The following is a 21,058-nucleotide window of genomic DNA, read 5'->3' on the forward strand; positions in this document are numbered from 1 at the left end:
ATCCTAACTGTAAAGGCATAAACATTTGGAGATGTGCCCTGTGTAGGTTTGATAAGTAACCAGCGTCAGCATAACAAATAAGGCAAACATCATTTCGATGATCAAGGGGGTCGGATCCGCTCAGGATGCTTTGGGATTAGCCTAAGTCCATAGTACCCTTCAAGGTAGAGAACAAACGTCTTTACTACCAATTCAAAGGTTACGTGTAGGTGCGGTGCTACATCTTTACCAATACATCAACAATGGAGGAGATATCCTATGTAACGTAATAAGCTAAGTACACCAAAGCGCAAAGTTGAACTCAGATATGGAACTTCAGATTCCATAACCTCTTCAAGGGTCTCATTTGCATATAGCGTATGGAAGATCATAGGTACACTTAAAAGGTAACACCTTCGAGGCGTAGTTCGATTGATAGACCAAAATATCGTCAGAACAACGCTTGAACTTCAAGTTAAAGCATAAACGAGTTTTCCCAAGATCCATTATCTCAAATTCCGTCTTCATGTATGAAGCAGATTTCTCAAGCTCTTCCAAAGTGTTAGTGACATTCATGTCAATGACATAACCTGTAACTCTAGCATTTGGAATAAGACTTCATAGTTTAACACGTAAGGGCATAATTCATATCTTTAACTGATCAAATAATCACTTAGATGGGTATACCACATCCATCAAATTGCTTCAATCCATAAGTGAACACCTCAAACGAGTTGAGAGGGTGTTCAATGGTTTAGAACTATTTGAACCAGTCCATGTAATTCTTTTAGAACTTACATGTAAATATCCGTATCTATATCCCCATAGAGAAACACTAACCACATGTCATAATGTTTTAGTCAATCCCAGGGAGTTTGAGAGAAACCTTACACTGTAAGGTGTGCATTATATTGCACTATTTCATTCACCTTATTATGCTTTCTTTCCCACTTGTAACACAACATGATTACCTTGGGCAGTGTAGGAACTACAAGTCCAAACACACTTTGGTAAGGAATTTAACCTGGATTGTAAGTTCGGTTTTCCAATCAGTTTTACGTTGTCACTAATCAACGGAACACGGTTCGATATCGTTGCTTTCATTTATGTCAGTAGCTACCATATAAGTGAAAACAGCATCGATGATAATCTCATCCAAACTAGTATACTGGACCAAACTTCAAGTATCGAGAGTAATCCAGATTAGTCTCATGAGATGGAAATGATTTGAGACAGCGATCGAATATGGATTCATTTTATGCCGTGATCTTCCTCTTCTAGAGAAGTGAATCCTATGAACTGAGTGATCTGTCATGCTTCAGGCCAAGAACATATTGATTGGCTATCTGCAGGTGTACCAAACCATTCAACAAAAGCGGCCAAACCATCCAATAGGGGTGGCACACCTTTCAGGAATGTTGACTCGATGTCCGTTAAGTATTTCTATCCTTGCAAGTATGTTTGCAGCTGGTTTATGATCTTGTCACTTTAACTAAATCAAATGATGCGTCTGGAGCAAAATTCTAAAAGCTAAAATTCATCGCACTTGCTTATTACACTTGTGCAGTACGAGGATCGAGATGAGATAGTGGGCAACGTCCATGCAAATTTGTGCCATTCTATAGGAACGTTGATGTTCTTACCTCCCTCTAGCAATGGGAAGATTGTCTCATCGAAGTGATAATCCATAAATGAATGGTAAAGAGATTGCTTGCAAAGGCTCTAATAAACCTGGTGTGAAAGAGAATTGTAATTGACAAAGATTCACATCTTTCTCTGAGATCCCATCTTAGTATATTACGGCAGTGTAACTTGGCATATGGAATGCACACCCAAATGCGTAAATACGAAGTGTCAAGTTTGTACCCAGTAACCAACTGTAATGTTAAAAAGGTTAAGTAGCAACGGGCCTCAAGGCGGACCACGTTGCTGGGTAAAAGATTGCATAGTCTTAGACAAAAACCGAAAGCTTGGTGTGTTCAACAAGGTCCAAACGATCATTTAAATTGCCTTTTATGATCACTCTGCAAGGCTATTTTAGGATGAACATGAGAATTCGATGTCCAATTATAAACCCAAAAGAAATGCAATACTTATCAAAGCATCTTCGATATAAACACTTTGGCATTATCCAGTCTTCCAGACTTTATGGGATAATTAGGGTGATGAACCCTTAAAGACGACTAGGAGGTTTAGCAGCAATGTGTATGGCCAAACATGTGATTAGTTTGTTGATTTATCAACCAAAACCATAAGTATTTATATGGTCCACATTTTCGTTGGATTAGTCTACATATTCCCTTGAATCCACTATGAAAATAGGGCCATTTGGTATCTTTGCTAGGGATGATTTAGAAAATCAAATTTCCTTAACGAGCAAGCTTGGAAAAGTATGCTTGTAAGCACAAGATCTTTACTTCAGAAAAAGAGATGCGTAATGGCATTATTGTTTGACCTAAGTGTCCTAAATGGTTGTGCCAAAGCAAGTAAACTGCTCAAATCACTAGGCTTTAGATCGGCCATATGTGGCGTGTCCCCAGTTGGGAGGCAGCCCATTGGTCCCAAAACAAAGCTTCAGTCTCATTTTTGGAAGTGGTGCAAAGATATTCTTCTCGATTTTCCATCAGTGGTTTCATTCATGATTATGGTCATCTCGAATATCCTTAAGGCTCAACGACGTTCTTTCGGAACAAGAAGAATATAAGGTCTCTTAAATGGTAATTTAGTTCCATTCATACAACGAGGAGTGTGCCAATGCTCTTAATTAGGTTGGATAGATTTAAAGTCGTTGCTAGAGATGTGATTTAGGTATAAAGTTAGTGTGTGCAGTCTCGCATTCATTTAGACAACTAACTTTCCCACATTCGTACCTAATCATGTGGTTAATTTAATTTGGGCACATGTATACAAGAAACTTGATTCAATTAACCCATATTCAAGGACATATCGATAAGATTATCCACAACAAAAAACAAACACCAAACGTGAATCCAAGAACATAGAAGAATGTTCACAAAGTAAACCAAAGTTACTAAGGTGGATTTGGCCAACATGGCCATTCAAGTCAAAATTCTGTTTTTCTAATGGTGTTCGATGGAGAAAAATCAGTCTCACATATAGACTACGAGAATGGTACTCCTCAACGACATTGGTAAGGGCACGAACAGGTGCATAATCAATGATATCTTCCATCAAAATGGAAGTAAAATTTGCAGGGTTGAGGTTTGGGAACAATATCCTTTATTCTTGAAGTTTTAGGTCTTAGGTGCCAAGGATTATGTTTTAGGCATGATGCCACACCTTGGCACACACTAATTTTACCATATGTTATAAAAACAAACTCGAAATTGGATTGTGAGAGTGACAGATCCAAACTTAGGTTCGGTAGGCTCCAACCAAAGCTGGAGGGGTCTGTTCGGTAAGCCTCTGCCAAGGTAGAGCAATACCGTTCCATGGGCCTCAGCCGAAATTGGGAATCACCATTCGGTAGGCCTTGACAGAACTGGGTCGAGCCATTTGGTAGACTCCAGCCGAGCTGGGTGTATACCGTACAATAGACTTCAGCCAAGATGGGTCTATACCGTACGGTAGAGTCCAACCAAAGCTGGGTCTATACCTTTTTCTCATATTTATGGTAGTAATTAGATCTGAGAATTTGGTAAACATCTGCTCTCTACACTACTACATCAGAAGCGAATTAGAAACATGGAAGGACAAGAAAAGTATACTCTAGTCAAAATTCGATTAGATTTATAAACTTCATAATTGTACTCATTCATTGACGTAATCATGGTGTGCTTTAGACAATATCTTTCATGATTAAACTGTTCGTAGAACCAAGCCAAAGAGCCATGGAATCCTCGTTCAGGAGGTATTTTTGTTTGTAATGCTTCGGGCATAAGTCTTTGAATGAAGATCATGGTGGAGGCTTATTCAGCTCTTCCATGCCATTGTTAGCTTCAATTGTTTCTCAGCTTATTGATAGTCAATTGGAGATTCACGTCCTCTACCCACATAAAGTGGTTTCTATTAGAAACGTCCAAATCAGGAAAATCAAACTTGTGACTGTTCAACAATCCACTAAATGAAGAGAACAAGATTGTGAATAATGCTATGGGAAATAAAACATCCGTAAGCATCAAAGTTAGAACATTTGGGTTCTAAGACATGGTTTGCATGAAAAACGTTGGATTTTCATGGGTGTTTTTTATAATCAAAATTTTGGGTTTCAAAGGCACTGAATTCGAAACTATAAGTTCAATTTAGTTTACTTTAGTTCATAAAAGAGAGGTTCCTGCAAGAACACATAATACAATATGTTGATTTAAGTGTAGTGGATTTGAGTTGCTTTGGTAACTCCAGCGTGAGAGTTTCGGGACTACGAAAGGATATCAACAGTTCAAAATAGAAAAACAAATTATTGAATCGTTAATGTCCAAAATTGATCATCAGGTCAATAATTTTAGATTAATTATCAGATTAATGGACTGCTAGTCACTTTTAATTAATTCAATAGATCGGGACCAAACCAGATTGATCGTGGAAGCAAAATAATGACAAATGGGTCATACTAGCTTCAATTGGTGATGGGCCAAGTAATAATTAAATTAAAAATAATTAGCATAAACCAAATTACCCAAAATAAAATAATTGGGTTTGATTTATAATGCGGGAATGCCAAAAATTGGTATTGGGTCGAAAAAATATCGCGATCCAGCTAAAAGTGGGTTGCCTGCAATGTGAGACTAAGCCCTGCAGCAAAGTTGCAAGCTATTGGGCCTCGGGAGTTCCACACCCTGACCGGAATCAAGGCGTGACGTAACCAAAAGTGCAAGCGATGTAAGCACAATTTTGAATAAATTAAAACCGAAATTAGAACTTAAATAAACTAATAAAGTGAGTGTGGAACAGTGGTTACAACCCAAAAACTACAAATATTCAGAGCACAGATAACAAACTGACACACCCCGACTCGATATATCCACTAGGACTCCGAATCGAGTTGTGATGGCCGACACTTGGAAGGTGATGAATCCATAAAGTGTAGTGATGTGGAAAATATGAATAAATTTAAACTTAAAAGTGCCTAAATATAAGAGTGCGTTGGTGAGCCGGAATGAACCCATTTCACACTTGACGTCAGAGCATAAGTAAAGCACAGTAGAGTCGACGAGGATTCTTGGCGAATATCAGTATAGGTGGCTACCTCTGAGGTTATAATCCTTATCCACTCTACTGTACTTTACTTAAGCTCTAACGTCACGTGTGAAATGGGTTCATTCCTGCTCACTAGCATACTCTTATATTTAGGCACTTTTAGGTTTAAATTTATTCACATTTTCCACATCACTACACTTTATGACTTCGTCACCTTCCAGGTGTTGGCCAGCAAGCCTCAATTTGGAATCTTAACGGACATACAAGGTTGGTGTGTGTCAGGGAGGGCTGCGAAAATAGCCTAATTATGGCTGCAAGCCATTGGGCCGGTTATAAGGATAGCCGAGCAGCAAAGGCTGCTGGCTTGGGGCCAAAACAGGATGCAAGGGCAAGCCCAGCCAAAGGTTGGCTTACAGGTTGGTGCGTTGGAGGCCCAGCCGAAGCTAACTTTCAGGTTTAGGCAGAGTCAAAGTAAGCCTAGTAACATATGGAGATTCTGGCAATTGGGTCGAGTAATGAGGGCTTGCTGCAGGTAGGCGTAGGGCACTAGACAAAATCTAGCAGCATAGGGCTGCTGGTTTTAGGCCAAGGACACGGGAGGCATCTGCAAAAAGAGTTGCAGGCCTTCTTGGGTTGGGCTAAGTCATGTGTGCACAACAAAGCCCAAATGGCTGATGTTATGTGGTCCAAACGTCAAACGACGTTGTCCTAGTGATGTGCTTGACGCGGTTGGGCTACAGGGCAACAACGGTGCTATGCGGTGATGCCAGTGGCGGCGCAGCGGGAACTGTGGCTTAGGCTGCAAAAAATCCCATAATTTTTTTTCACTTTTCTAAGGTTTGATAAACCCTAAATTGCTTCTAATTTATTTCGATGTTTTGACTCACAAATTCCACATAGCAAAATTTGCATAACACATGAAACATATACAATATATATATATATATATATATATATATCGGAAGGTAAATATCTTCCTTTATTTTAAGCTTACTTGATTTGCAGAAAACAACAAAAGCCTTTGAATTTGTAGAAGATCCTTTTCGGAAAGGCGGAATTACATCTCCAATGCGTTGTATCATGTTCATCATAGAAAAATTAAATTGAATCAATAGCATGTAGATCAATTCAATAAAATAATCAATTAATCATAAAAAGAATGATTGAAACATAATACTCTCCTGATTGAAGAATAAACTCTCTTTAGCGCAGCATCGATAGCATACTGATATCGTATTGTAAGCATAATTTATTGAACAATTATGGAGGCCATAGAGATGAGGTGTGGCACAGTAGAGAGAAAAAGAGAGATGTGTAATTGTGAGATGTGTGTATCACCCGATTGTGCCTTTATTTATAGTAGTAGAAAAGGTAAATTCCTTACCCCAATAGGATTACAACTCTAATAGTATAATATATAGTCTAAGAGATATGGTAGAATCTCATAAGGTCCTAGATATGATAGGATTTACACGATTACATTTCTAATATAATAGGATTGCAACAATAATAATATTCTCACTTGTAAGTAAGTAGTCTCATTTTTTATTTTCATAGGTCATTATCAAAGGAATAGGATTCTCTCTCCTCCTAACCCCTCTCCCTTTCCCTTGCCTTCTACTTGAACGGTTACGGTTAAGTCATGCAACGACTTATGTTGATTTTTTGTAAAGACAATAAGACAAAAAATAAAGTGTGAGAGGATGGGATGAAAGGGGATGTGAGAAGAAGATGAGAGAATCCTTCTTCATTATGAAATTATATTTGTGACACCGAAAGGCTTTTGGGCCTTTCTTTGACTTTGAGTTTGACTAGGGTTCTGTTAACATGGAAAGTACGCGTACGCAAGCATAGAGAAACACGTGGAGCATGTTTTGGGCTATAAATTAGACCTGACAATTTCTTACATGACTCGTTAACACGACATGAAAATAATGGGTTTTGGGTCAACACGATAACTAATAGGGTTATTATCGGGTCACACGATAATAACCCATTAATAACGGGTCCTTAATAGGTATACATGAGAGTGATACGCAGGTAACCTGTTTCAACACGATAAGAAAACAATTATTGTGATGATTTTAATTTTTTAAACTACTAAAAAAAACTTACTATAAAATACAATAGATATAATGAATATGTATATATTGTTTATTAATTATTATTCTATATAAATTTTAAAATTTAAGTTTATATATTTATTTATTTTTATAGTATATTATAGGCAAAGATTGAGATTAAAAATCATAAAACACATTAAAATAAAAATATCAAGTAATTTAAAAATACCAAACACATAAAAAAAATTATAATAATTAATTTACATGTGCGAAAAATATGAAAGAATATGCAAACACTAGTAGTTGCATCCTCTACGCTTTGAGATTGGGTATATGATCGTTTGAATTTTTAAAACCATACAAACTCGCATCAATAGTATTTTTAAGGGAGTTCAAAATAAAGAAAAATTATAATCATTAATGTATAAGTCTGAAAGATGTGAAAGCATAATAAACGTTTATAATTGCATCCTCAACGCTTAGACGATGGTTACATGGTCGTTTAAATTTTTAAAACCCTTCAAATCTCATGAACAATGTTTTTTATTTGAGTGCAAAATTAATAATAATTATTGTAGATGTGTGAAAAATGTAATCACGCGTAATGAAAAGCTTTACAACTTTCATAAAGGGGTCCACTCCGAAATTTAGTATATATATATATATACTAATTTAGTATTATGTTTTACATTTTTTTGGGTCAAATTATGTTTTTTATTTTCATTTTTATTGATTTAAAATATATTTTTCTTAACAGGTAATGGGACGGGTCATATTACCTGATAATATTAACAGATTGATTTCGGGTTAGGTCATATTACCTGATAATATTAACGGGTTGATTTCGGGTTGGGTCATATTATCCATTTACTTTAACAGGTATTACATGACACGATCCGTTAAGAAATCGGGTATGACACAAAAACGATACGAACACGAGAAACACGACACGAATGCCGGGTCTACTATAAATACTGTGTTAGGATGCCAAGTGGCATCATTTAGTTAGCCAAATGTCAATTGTTGAGTTGGATTTCTTTAGCCTGTAACCAGCTATATAAGTTGAGATATGTGCAGTTGCAAAAAGAGGGAATGAATATTTGATGGTATTAGTGTTCTTGTTAGTATATCTTGCATTGATGTAAAGGTTGAAGTAGGATTCTATCATTGGTATCGAGCCAGTCTTGATCCCTCAATCCCTTCTCTTTTGCCGATTGAATAGTGCATCGACGAAAGAAGTCATGGAATCTCATAATCATCTTGCTGCAATTAACGACACTCACGGTGGGCTAATCTAACGATTTGACGCCATGGAAACTCATCAAGATTATTTTGATTCTCGATTCGAGAAACTATTTTGTGATTTTGTGGACAAATGCAATATGGGTTCGCATTCGCCGTACATCAAAATGGCATCTCCTATCTCTTTTTGTGAAATCGAATCAAGTCGTTCTCAAGCTTCAATCTTTCCATGAGGAAAAGATTCGGGCCCGGGAGAAAGTAGATGAGTTATTCTCTCAGTATCGTCCAAGATACAAGCCTAAAAGTGATCCTTGTTTGATACCAAAATTGGCGAAATTCAAGAAGGTTCGCAAGAAATACCACAACGACCAGCAACGCGAAGCCTCTGTACCAATTCTTGGCTTCCAATCATTGCTACCAGCAACAAGGCTATTTCTTGATTCTATTTTCATTTAGGGTTCTGCATTCTTTGTATCTAATGTGCAAAAGTCGAATTGCACAAATTTTGGATACGAAAAGGTTGGTTCTGTCAAAGAAAGATTCAACTCTCCTGATTTTTCTATATCTGATGGAATTGTATAGATTTTCCAATCCGTTTCGACGTGGGTTTCATTCTTGATGCAAAACAGATGTTAATTCCAGCAGAAGTAGTAGGCGTTCACTTGGGCCACAACATGTTCGACGAATTGCCGAACTCAACAAATAATAGTGTTCTTCAGTTAGGCTATCATATGCCGATTTCAAACTTGGGAGGTACACTTATTATTGGGCATTTTACTTCCAAATTTCAGGTCGTAGATGTTCACGATTCTAAAATTCTTGTTTTTAATGTTGAATTCTTGCAAAATGGTACTACGGATCTTCGGGACAATTGGTTGCTTCAAATTTTGGTGATAAAGAAAGTGATGAATCCAAGATAATGGTTGTAGTTTTTGTGGGTTTATATCAGTTTATGAAGGCACAACCAACAATTCTTGAGAATGAATACCAAAAAGAATGGGTTGGAATATATGCCCACCATGTGTTTGTGGGAATGCAACAAAAGGCCGACATGGCTTCTTTGAAGCTTGGCTTCCATGAATTCATTCATGATAAATGCGGTACTAAGTTTCTCTCCAGTTTTGAGTCAATGAATTTATGGGCAAGCTGTGAGGACTCAGGGTTCTGTGTTGATATCGATCGTTCCATGGGCTACTACTGCAAGATAATTAGATTGTTCGAAATGATGAAAACTTCTAATTTTACGGTGAATTCATTGGCTTATGAGGTTCTGTTGTAGTTTTTATGCAAGAACCTTAGATTGGATGATGTGATAAAGGTTTTAGAAGAGACGCCGCCAAATAATGTCTTTGCACTTGTATTATATGTGTTTTGTAAATTAGGGAAAGTAGATGACGCGATGAAGTTCTTGGAAGATAAGAAAATCATGGAAACTTCTGCCTGCAATGTAATGCTTCAAGGTTACTGCAGTACTGGAAAGTTTCTTATGGCGGAAGATTTACTTGTGAAAATGTCTAAAAGAAATGTGGCTGATTGTATTTCTTGGAATATTATTATTAGATGGCTTTCCGAGAGTGCAAGGATTAGGGAAGTGCTGGAACTTCTTGGTAGAAATGTGATTTCTTGTTCTCTTCCTGACGGTGACACATACTCAGCTCTAGTAGTTTGCCATTGCAAAATGAGCAACTACAGAAATGCTATGGATATATTTGACCATATTCATGCCAAAAGCTGGGTTTTGGATCATACATCTTACTGTGAGCTTGTTAAAGGCCTTTGCCTAGGGGAAATGACTCTTGAGGCTACTGAAGTGTTCTGTTACATGTCTAGTAATAGATGTTCAATCGAGCCTTCCTCATTCAATATGTTGATCTACAGTTTGTGTGAGACGGGAAAGGTTGATGAAGCAATAAGGATACAACAATTGGCCTATTATTCTGGTACTTCTTCTACTAGTACAACTTACTCAACTATTATGCTTGGATTGTCAAAATTAGACAGGGTAAAAGATCTGTGGGTAGTCCTCTAAAAAATGCTAATGAAGGGTTGGAGTCTTGATTTGGATGCATATTCCGTGCTCATACAAAGCATGAGTTTGCAGAATCGAATGAAAGAATGCTTATTGCTTTTCAATATGATGGTCGATAAGGGTATTTAAGATAAGGGTGGAGTCTCAAAATTCAGGTATATGGTTACTTGAACATTCATTTTTCTTGTATGAATGCATCTGGAGATTTTACTGAATGTAGCCAAGATGGAATATTTGGGGTTGTGCTGTTGGTTGCATATTGTACTTTCATAGTTGTAGCAGATCAGGCTTTGCGTTTGATACTCATCTCAATTGGTAAAACAAATGGGATTGTGGGAAATACTGTGTTGTGCAAACCATTGGGGTTGCCAATTGAGAGGGCAGATTCTTGTCAACCGATATGGCCGATGTTGTTAACACACAAGTTTCCAAATAATACTAGGAGCATGGTTGTTAATTTTGTGTTTACTGCAGTGATTGGTGCCTTGTTTGCTGAGAAAGAAAGGAAACAAATTCATAGGGCTTGTGTAGAGGTGGACTTTCTATGTAGGTGCTCAGTTCCTGTGAGTAGTGTCATTATGCATCTATACTCTAGGTGTGGCGATGAGCATAATGCCTTGAGGTTTTTCTTAAACCCAGATTTGTGCGAAATTACTAAACCAAATATTTCTTGGATTTCTTTGCTTGCTGGATACTTTGAGAGTAGAGGTACGAGTCAGGCTGTTCCAGTGGGTATTGAGATGTACGAAGTAGTGGTGTGTATAGTTGCATTGGGTATCCTTATGCATGCTAGAAATTCTGATTGTATGGTCAATATCATTGCTCAATTTTGGAGAGGGTATAATGTAGAGTTAATGTTTTCAGCAGTGAACTCTTGGTGGAAGCACATACTTATGGTTTCATTAGTTCAGTACATATGTTGTTGCTCGTTACAAAGGAAAAACATATCAGTCTTCGTACTACTTGTGAAAGCATATTGCTGCTGCTATATACTATTGGCTTATGTCGCTCATTGCCTCTAAATCAACCTATAGTAGTTGGATCTATTGCCAAATCATAATCAAAAGAATGCTACTGGAATTTTCAAAGCTAAACCTTGAGGACAAGGTTGATTTCTAAGGGAGGGGTAATGTTAGGATGCTAAGTGGCATCATTTAGTTAGCCAGGTGTCAATTGTTGAGTTGGATTTCTTTAGCCTATAACCAGCTATATAAGCTGAGGTATGTGCAGATGCAAAAAGGGGGAATGAATATTTGATGGTATTAGTGTTCTTGTTAGTATATCTTGCATTTGAGTAAAGGTTGAAGTGGGGTTCTATCATACTAAGATTACATCACCCCTTTTCCTTGCTATAGATAGATAAAAAAGCCTACTGAGGAGTTGAGCTTGTGACTGCGGCATCGTGTTTTAGGGTTCATTCCTTTTTTTATACAAAGAAATCACGGTCGAGATCAAAACTCACAGAAAAGACTTTTAGTTTCTCTCAATCTCTCTCTGGTCTCTACCGTGTTCTTTGTATAAAGAGATGTACTGGATCTGTCTCCATATATTTTCATTGGTATTATATTAATTGGTCTTTGTGTTTCTTTGTGAAAAGATCTATTCCTTATGATTTGATGGGAATTCTTTTAGGGGGTGTTTGTTTGGCCACCTTAAGTTTCACTGGACTGGACTACTTAGGTAGGATTATTATTCTATGTTTGGTGCAAGCCGGGATTAAGTTTAATGGGATTTAGCTGGGCTTAGCGAGAACTTGCCTTCCCACTGCCTTCCTCCCCACCTCCCTCTCGTCTGTCCAGAAGATCTCAAAGTCTGCAAGAAACGATTCAAATGAATCTAAAAGTCCAAGTCTGCAAGACTTGATTTGCAGGTATTTTCCCTTTTTCTGGGTTTTCGAATGGATTTTTTTGGGATTTGATTTTTCTAGGTTTTTTAATCGATTTTTCTGGGATTCGATTTTCCTTCCGAGTGGAATTCCTAATTGTGTTTTTGAATTGTGAACAGGATAAAGGGTTCTGGGTTGGGCACTTTGCGTTTTCTCTCGAAGGATTACAACTACGGAGGGTTTCAAAATATTTGATGGAAGGTTGAGAAGGAATTTTTCTTTGAAATACCAAATTGAAGGATTTGATTTTTCTGGGATATTACAGCTTTCTAGCAATTTGGAGTGGTTGATCAAATTGAATGATTTCAGTAGTTATGCTTTTTATGGGATAGCAAATTGAAGGATTTCATTTAGTTTTGATTTTTCTGGAATTTGGTAATTGTGCAGAAACTTTCGATGTTGGGGTTCATCTTTGTTTATACCATATTTAGGGTCTCGTATTTAGATCTCGTACAAATACTCGAGATACTTAAATGTAATTATGTTATAAAGGAAAGGGCAAATATGTAATAAGTGAGAAGTCCTTATTCTATAAAATGACCCCTCACCTTCACAATTAGAGGAGGCCGATTCCTAGGCCCTCTCACCCCCTCTCAAAGCTCTCACTCTCAGAGCTTTCTCTCCCTCAAATAAATACATAATCAGTGTGGACGTAGCCCAAACCTTGGGGTGAACCACGATACATCTTGTGTTATTTACCTTTCATGTAGATTCACGTTCGGATTTACATTGTTCCAAGACCTCTAGTTTTGTGCATCAACATTTGGCGCCGTCTGTGGGAATCGACACAAAAAGTTATGTCGATTCTCTTTCATTTTTTCTTCTCACCACCGTGAGATCTCACCACACTCCACCGTGAATATGCAGAAACCAAGAACCCAAATCTTTTCCAGAAAACCCCCCACAAACAAGCCACCATGTTATCTCCTCGCGTTTTCTCTCTCTATTTTCTATATCCTCAGAGAGAGATCTGATAAAGAGTGTTTTGTGGTGTAAGGATACAAATCGAACGGTGCAGATCAACCCCAACCTTCTTCACCTCTGTGTGTTTCTGAAGCACCAGATCACGGGGCTCCGCTTTTAAGAAGCAGCAAAGCTTCGTCCGAGAAGCTTAAAAAGCAGCAAAGCTTCGTCCGAGAAGCAGCAAAGCTTCATCCCAGAGTCGCTGGTCGACCTAGCCGGATTGCGGGGCATCGATCTCGTTCGGATCGACACTGAGCACTCGCTGGCAGATCAGGGGGCGTTCGAACATGACGAAAAGGATGAATAGGTCAGGCCATGGACCGGGTCTGCACTCTCGGGTCATGGACCAGGTCAACAACGCCCGCCTAGAGAAAGCTCTGCCGGTCTGCGAGGACCTGTTTGAGGACATGATCGATCAGCTCAATGACTCGCCGACCTTCGCCAACAACACTACAAGAAACTTCAATCTCAGCCATCCAATGATCAGATCGTGTGGCCACAAACATAGTGGTTTTCCACTGGAAACATCCTTGGTTTTCTTTAAAACTTAGGGCGGATGCTTCTTGGAAATAGCCAAAGATTAGGAGGAACGCTTCCTGAAAAGCAAGATTTGCCGCTTCTACTTTTGGTTCGACCTCCGTTTCAGCTTTCTGTACAGTATCACTAGCAGCGGTAGGCTTTGGAGTTGGTTCTGCAGGTGTAGGAAGATTCTTACTAACAGTTACTGGCAGAGAAGCTTTCCTGATTTGGTTCATGGTGCTCATCGCCTCTACCTTACTAATCTGCTACACCATGCTCCAGAAGGTCTCTCGTAGTTTCGTTCTCGCTATTCAACAGCTGGATACTGAGCCCCGCAACGCTGTCTGTCTATTTTACCTGGTTCTTCGAGCTCTAGACACTGTCAAGGATGATACAAGCATTGCAACGGATGTCAAAGTCACTATCTTGTTAGCATTTCATCGGCACATATATGATCCCAATTGGTATTTTACATGTGGTACAGATAATTACAAAGTTCTCATGGATGAGTTCCATCATGTTTCAACTGCTTTTTTGGAACTCGGGGAAGGAGAGACAAGAGCCACGATATTTGATGGTCTTGCTGGTGTTGTGGTGATGAAGGCACAATGAAGTCGGTGAAGAGAGAGATGAGGGGAGAGAGTCATACAGAGAGAGGTCAGTGGAAAAGAAAAAAAAGCAAAAGTAATGACCATGTGCTTGCGGCTTTCATGCAGGTGGAATCATTCCCTTTTACAGCTGGAGTACACCAGCTTGTGTTCAAACAAAGGAAAAAGGAGGAAGCATATATACCAAAGCTGCTTATATCAGTGCAAATCTTGTCGACAAGGTTGAAAGAAATATTCTCGAGGATGACCCAAGAAACCCAGCTGTGATAACTGATAATTGCCTGCGCACTTCCTCAACCAATACGGAAGCGTTGTCTGCCATCTGCCAAAAAGGGAAAAGAGAAGGCAAAAGAGAAAACAAAAGCAAGGAATAAACACCCCACCAGAATGATGTGATTTACTTTTCTTGGCAGATGTATGATGTGATTTATTTTTCTTATCTTTCGGAGACATCTGTATAAACCCCATCAGAGGGTAATACTAATAAAATTAAATTAAAAAAAAAAAACAAAACGGCAAAGCCCAAAATAAATGGGCTGAAGTGTTGTGTAGAGGGCGAAGGCCCATAAGCCCAAAATAACACCAACCAGGCGACCAAAAGTACGTACAGTACTAAAAAAAAAAATTATTCGGCACCCCGCCGCTATTACCACCAACTAGGTGATCAAAAGTACGCCCAGTACTCCAAAATTATTTGGCAACCCGCCGCTATCACCACCAACCAGGTGATCAAAAGTACGCCCAGTACTCCAATATCATTTGGCAACTAGCCATTCATGCCACCAACCAGGTGATGAAATGTACAACTCGTACTCTAATATCATTTGGCAACTAGCCATTCATGCCACCAACTAGGTGATGAAATGTACAACCCATACTCTTCTTCATGCCACCAATCAGGTGATCAAAAGTACGTCCAGTACTCCAAATTATACATGAGCATTACTCATGTCATTCATACATAAACATTCATGAGCTTCACTCATGGCAATCATACATAAACATTCATGACCATCATTCATGTCGACATTCATGAGCATCACTCATGTTAACATTCATAAGCATCACTCATGTCAATCAGCATCAAAAGCTTCATTTACAGAGCTCTATCTGCAAAAAGCTTCATTTACAAAAGCTCCAGCTTCGAAAGCTTCATTTACAGAGCTCTAGCTTCAAAGCTTCAGTGCAGGGTATATAACTACCACCTCCGAACAACCGCCACTTCGGCCCATACATGGATTCAATTTGAAGTCTCCAGCCAACAAACTCTATTGACCGAAGACTTGGGGGACTAGATTATGTACCATATATTGGGCCTCAACTGGGCCTCATGAAAAATACTTGGGAGACTTAGCCCATTATTTATGTATTGAGGAGCGAGCCCTTATTCTATAAAAGAGACTCCTTCACCACCATTAGAGAGCATCAACCCTGGCCCGTATTTATGTATTGAGGAGCGAGCCCTTATTCTATAAAAGGGACTCCCTCACCTTCGTTAGAAAGCATCGCCGCCTATTGAGCAACCGCCTCGCCGTGAGCATCAACTCTAGCCCATATTTATGTATTGAGGAGCGATCCCTTATTCTATAAAAAGGACTCCCTCACCTTCAATGCCACAAGCCGAGCCAACCAAGGCAACATAAGCCACGAGCCGAGCAGCATGTGCTACTTCTAGTTGAGCATCATTTCAGATTGAGCACCGCCTCATATCGAACATCAGTTCAAAACAACATCTAGTTACTTCGGCCCACACATGGACTGAATTTCAAGTCTCCAGCCAAAAGACTCTCTTGATTGAAGACTTGGGGGACTACTGTTTATACCATATTTAGGGCCTTGTATTTAGATCTCGTACAAATACTCGAGGGACTTAAATGTAATTATGTGATAAAGGAAGGGGCAAATATGTAATAAGTGAGGAGTCATTATTCTATAAAAGGACCCCTCACCCTCACAATTAGAGGATGCCAATTCCTAGGCCCTCTCACCCCCTCTCAAAGCTCTCACTCTCAGAGCTTTCTCTCCCTCAAATAAATACATAATCAGTGTGGATGTAACACAAACCTTGGGGTGAACCACGATACATCTTGTGTTATTTACCTTTCATGCAGATTCACGGTCGGATTTACGTTGTTCCAAAACCTCCGGTTTTGTGCATCAACAACCTTCATTGGATAAGAATATTTTGTTACGTATCTTCTTCTTTTTTGTCATTATTTTGCTCTTAGTCTGACGTTGCATCGAACGCTTCACTAAGTTAGTCTAATTTAGTCTCTAAAGTTAGTCCAGTCTGAGATAGTCTGGTGCAACAAACACACCCTTAGGGGTTTGGGTGAGGCTTTAGTTTGGAAAATAATTCACTTTAATAAAAGTTTGATACAGGGGTAGAAATTTTTTATTTTTATATAAGCTTTGTTTTTAATTTATAATTTGTGTATTAATACTGTTATTTGCCGGTAAAGATGAAAGACGAAACCGAGCAGTGTTTGTTTAATTTAAATGATTTTTTCATTTGTCTTTGAGAGGACGAAATGTTGTGCTACCCAATTGCCTAGTAGTATTAAGAGTTTTATGATTAAATTTTGAAGTTTCAGTGGATTAAAATTTTAAGCCTTTGCAGCAGTGATCTCTAAACTTTCTTATTAATTTTTCCTTAAAGAGGAAATTAATTGCGTACAAGTTAATAAATTATTGTCGCAAGAGAAATGTATGTTAAGGAGACAAAAAAAAAGGACTACCGGCGTTGCATGTTAATCTAGGGCTGGGAGGTGTATTATGCTTAATTTTGCATGTTGATGTGGTGTTGGCAGTGTATTGTGCTTTCTGAAGGGCTGGAAGAGATGGGGTTTGGGCTTAAGGTGGGCTGAAATCTGTTAGGCGAAATTTTGCATACAAAACTTAGTTTTATAACGAGCACGCTTTTGAGACGGCGTGGTAAGTTTACATAGGGAACTGTCCACTTATTTAATGAATTACGAATGGCTAGATGATCTTGAATTTGATTGATTATTTGATATTGAACGGTACATGAGTATTAATAAAATAATTTTATGATGACAAATATCGGTAAAAATTCGTTAATAATAAGTGGCAAGACGAAAAAGCGCATAATTTTGTGAACATGAGTAAATGATGATTATTTTTGGAAGTCATTTCTTCTTCAGTCTGAAACCTTCAACATTATATTTATTAAGACAATAATCTAGCTCGGCTTAATCGGATAAACAGTCCTCGTGGTAGTAAGGTAATCGGAAGATGGTATACGTGGTAAATATTAGGATTTAAACCCTCGTGGGGCCGGTTCTGAGATTTTTTAGGCCCGGGGCAATACCAAAAAAAGTGCCCTAGTATAACTCCATGTCAGAAAAAAAAAAAAAAAAAAACTCAATTGTTTTAGTGTTCATATTTGTTCATGCCGATGTAACTTTTCTTTGATAAAACGATAGCAGGATGTGAGGGATTATGCTAAGCAACAAGATGGGTTGGCCATAATTTGGTATCTAACTTGTCATTTAAAAAACTCAAACCTAAGACCTCTCATTTATAAGTGAAGAAAAAAATAGATTTCACATCTAAGCCATAACATTACACCTTAGTTTGTAATTAGATAAGGGTACACAAATATTTTACAAGCAAAACTCAATTAAAGTATGAATCAATTTACTGTCCCTTGGAGCCTCATAAGAATTGTCATATTTTTCTCTCTCTAATTTTTATATATAATGTAATAAACAATGAATGAACCAAAAAAATTATTGAAAAATCAAATACCACATATATGTTATTAAAAATATAACTCATTTTTCTTGGATAAGAAAGAAAAGTAACCCTAAACCCTAACATTATATTGAAACAGAACATCATTGCTAAAGAAAAAAGAAAATTAATGAAAATGGCTTGAAAACTTTGAGTTTTAACGATAAGAACAAAATAAAGGGTAAAGTAAATAGTATCATGATTGATTTTTTAGTGAATAGTACCGGTAACTTTTCGTTAAAATTCACAAAAGAAAAAGGCCCTCATTTTGATTTGAACTTGGGTGGCTACTATTGATATTATTATTTGCCAAAGGGTGGTAATTAATTGAAAACGAATTTGTAAAAACCATTTTCGTCAAAGGCACATATAGAAATATAGTTACTTGTTTAAGCCAAAGTTGAAATAAATGCATAAAAAATTAGGCAGTTTTGGGTTCTCCTTTCCATTGCAAGAAAGCAGCGAAACACTACTGCAAATGACAACTTATGACAAATATCCAGTTTTATATTTTTATACGCTTACTAGACATAGCATTATAATAATAGAAATTAAATTTTTTTGTGCCCCCTATTTTTTGAGGCCCCATGCAGTCGCCCTGGCTACCGTAGGCTAGGGCTATGTTAGAAAATTTAGTCCAAAAACTATTTTCCGTTAAAGGTCCATTAAATACAAGGATAAAAACATACTTTGATGTTGTTGGAAATGAAGCCTATCATATGATGATATTTTACAGACGTTTCACTTGTTAAACTAATCTAGTTTAATATATATATAAAGGTTAAAGATTATTGTTTAAAGCCGTCTCATATAAATATGCTTAAACGATAAGTCCAAGGAATATGTAATTGGGAGAATGTGATCTAAAGAAGTTAAATTCATGAGATCATTCTCCTTCGTATACATACCCTAAACGTTCTTGATCATATGATTGCCAATTCGGCATTGACAGTCCGTTAAGATCAGTACGTGTTATGTCTTCTCTTAGAGAGAGTGACTGGTCTTAGGTCATTGGTGTGACCGACACCAAGACAAGCATGTAGGTGCTCAATAGAGAATGAGTCCACTGAACACGATCAACAAAGAGTTCTCATACTCATGGTTGGGATAATGCAAAGTAGTCCTTTGACCTGAGGCATCATAGTTGTCTTGTGGTTAGGTCCTTGATCTTTGACTATGTCAAAGTCATTCCGTCAAAGGGTGTCCATGACATAGTTGGGGTTAAGCCACTTAGCCACAGAGGCAAGTGAATGCGCAATAAGGGAACTCTAGCCTTCAAACCGTTCGAGGGAGAATACTCTATGATATGATTAAGAATCTCTGGCCAGAGTATGAATGAGATTTAGGAAGTCGTTCCAAATCACATTCAAGGTAATCATATAAGTAAGAGAATCACATTGGATAGTAGACATAAATAAACTATCAAACCAAACAATGTGGTCAAGAGTATTGTATTAGAGAAAGACTGTATTGCATTGTAATCCTAAACTGAATAGGTTTTCCACCTCTTCTGATTAGCTTGGGTAGCCATGATATACTACTAGGTGTCACTCATAGTTTATGGAAGCCCTAAAGGTGTATAATCACTAAAAGGAGAATTGAAAGTATGTTTCAATTCACAATCGATTTGAAAAGTTCTAATCGCCCACTGCCACGCTAAAGGGAACCTAATGGATCGTACACCGAGTAAGGTAGAGATTGAAGAAACAATGGAGATAAGTAAGGATAATTAAATGGTTTAATTATTTATAGTTAGGATTAATTAATATGTTAATTAATCAAACGAATAAGTTCGTAATAGACCTCGAGTTAGTTTTGGGCCGCAAGGCCCAATGGGATTTGAATGTCAAGTCCATTAACTCAAGTTGTATGACAACTTGAAAACACAAAGGGACTCAAAGCCCAATAAACCCATCAAGGCCGGCCATAGGGTGAAGGGTAGGTAAATTTGTGTTAATTGCAAGTTTGCCACTCCGTTGTGAGGTGGTATAAAGGCAACTTTATAGCCATTTCATTCTTAAGGGTTTTCTTTGAGGAAATTGGAGAGAACACACGCTCTCCTTTTTCTCTCTAATGAAGGCCGGCCACCCTAGAGGAATATAGCTATCAATCTTCTTTCCTCTAGGTCACTTATCTCTTCATCAATGCTCTCCTTGGTGTGGAGACTTAAAGGCTCCCTATTTTGGGAACTTGGAGAATCCATTCCTTCATCCATCCAAGAAGTCATGGAGCCAAGAAGCAAAGTTCCTCCATCCACATCCATAGAGTCAAGTAGCAAGGAGACTAAGGAAAGAAGGCCCTTACATGGGTGAATATCCTTTGCTAAGCAAAAAGGTGCTTCAAAGGTATAAATGTTTCAACTCTTTTCTTTAAGATTTGAGTTGAGTCTTGCTTCACCACATTCACTAGGCCTTGAATGTCATGGGTAAAGTTTTGGTTTTGAGTGCATACAAGCATGATTCCGCCTTTTAATTGTTAATTGCATACATAGATGTTGCTCAAAAGAACTACTTTTCACAAATATTTCATTCAGATGTGTGTACCTTCATCTTCCTTGTCTCTCTCCTCTCTCTGTAATTGTGTGAAATTTTGGAGAATTGGAGTTGTTGAGAAGGTGGCTAAGATGAATTTGAGCACTACCCATCCAAAACTGAATTTGAGCACTACCCATCCAAAACTGAATTTGAGCACCACCCATCCAGAGCTCCGTGAGATAGTCGTTACTCAGACTAGAAGGAGGAGGAGGAGGAGGCGGGGCACTGTAGTGAAATTTGGGAAATTAAAGTAGTATCAAAAGCCTTAAGTTCACCACAACTGCCAGTGAAGAAGAAAAAACACTTATTTGATTTGATACTAA

General features: G+C 38.0%; 1 long non-coding RNA gene across 1 annotated transcript; it reads left to right on the top strand.

Moving 5' to 3' along the window:
• Positions 1-8,288: 8,288 nt before the first annotated feature.
• Positions 8,289-14,958, top strand: LOC126608953 (uncharacterized). Its single transcript, XR_007618040.1, has 2 exons — positions 8,289-12,340; positions 12,475-14,958. It is a non-coding gene; the product is annotated as an uncharacterized LOC126608953 (long non-coding RNA).
• Positions 14,959-21,058: the final 6,100 nt, after the last annotated feature.

The sequence above is a fragment of the Malus sylvestris genome, chromosome 16, assembly GCF_916048215.2.
Source record: "Malus sylvestris chromosome 16, drMalSylv7.2, whole genome shotgun sequence".
NCBI lineage: Eukaryota > Viridiplantae > Streptophyta > Magnoliopsida > Rosales > Rosaceae > Malus > Malus sylvestris.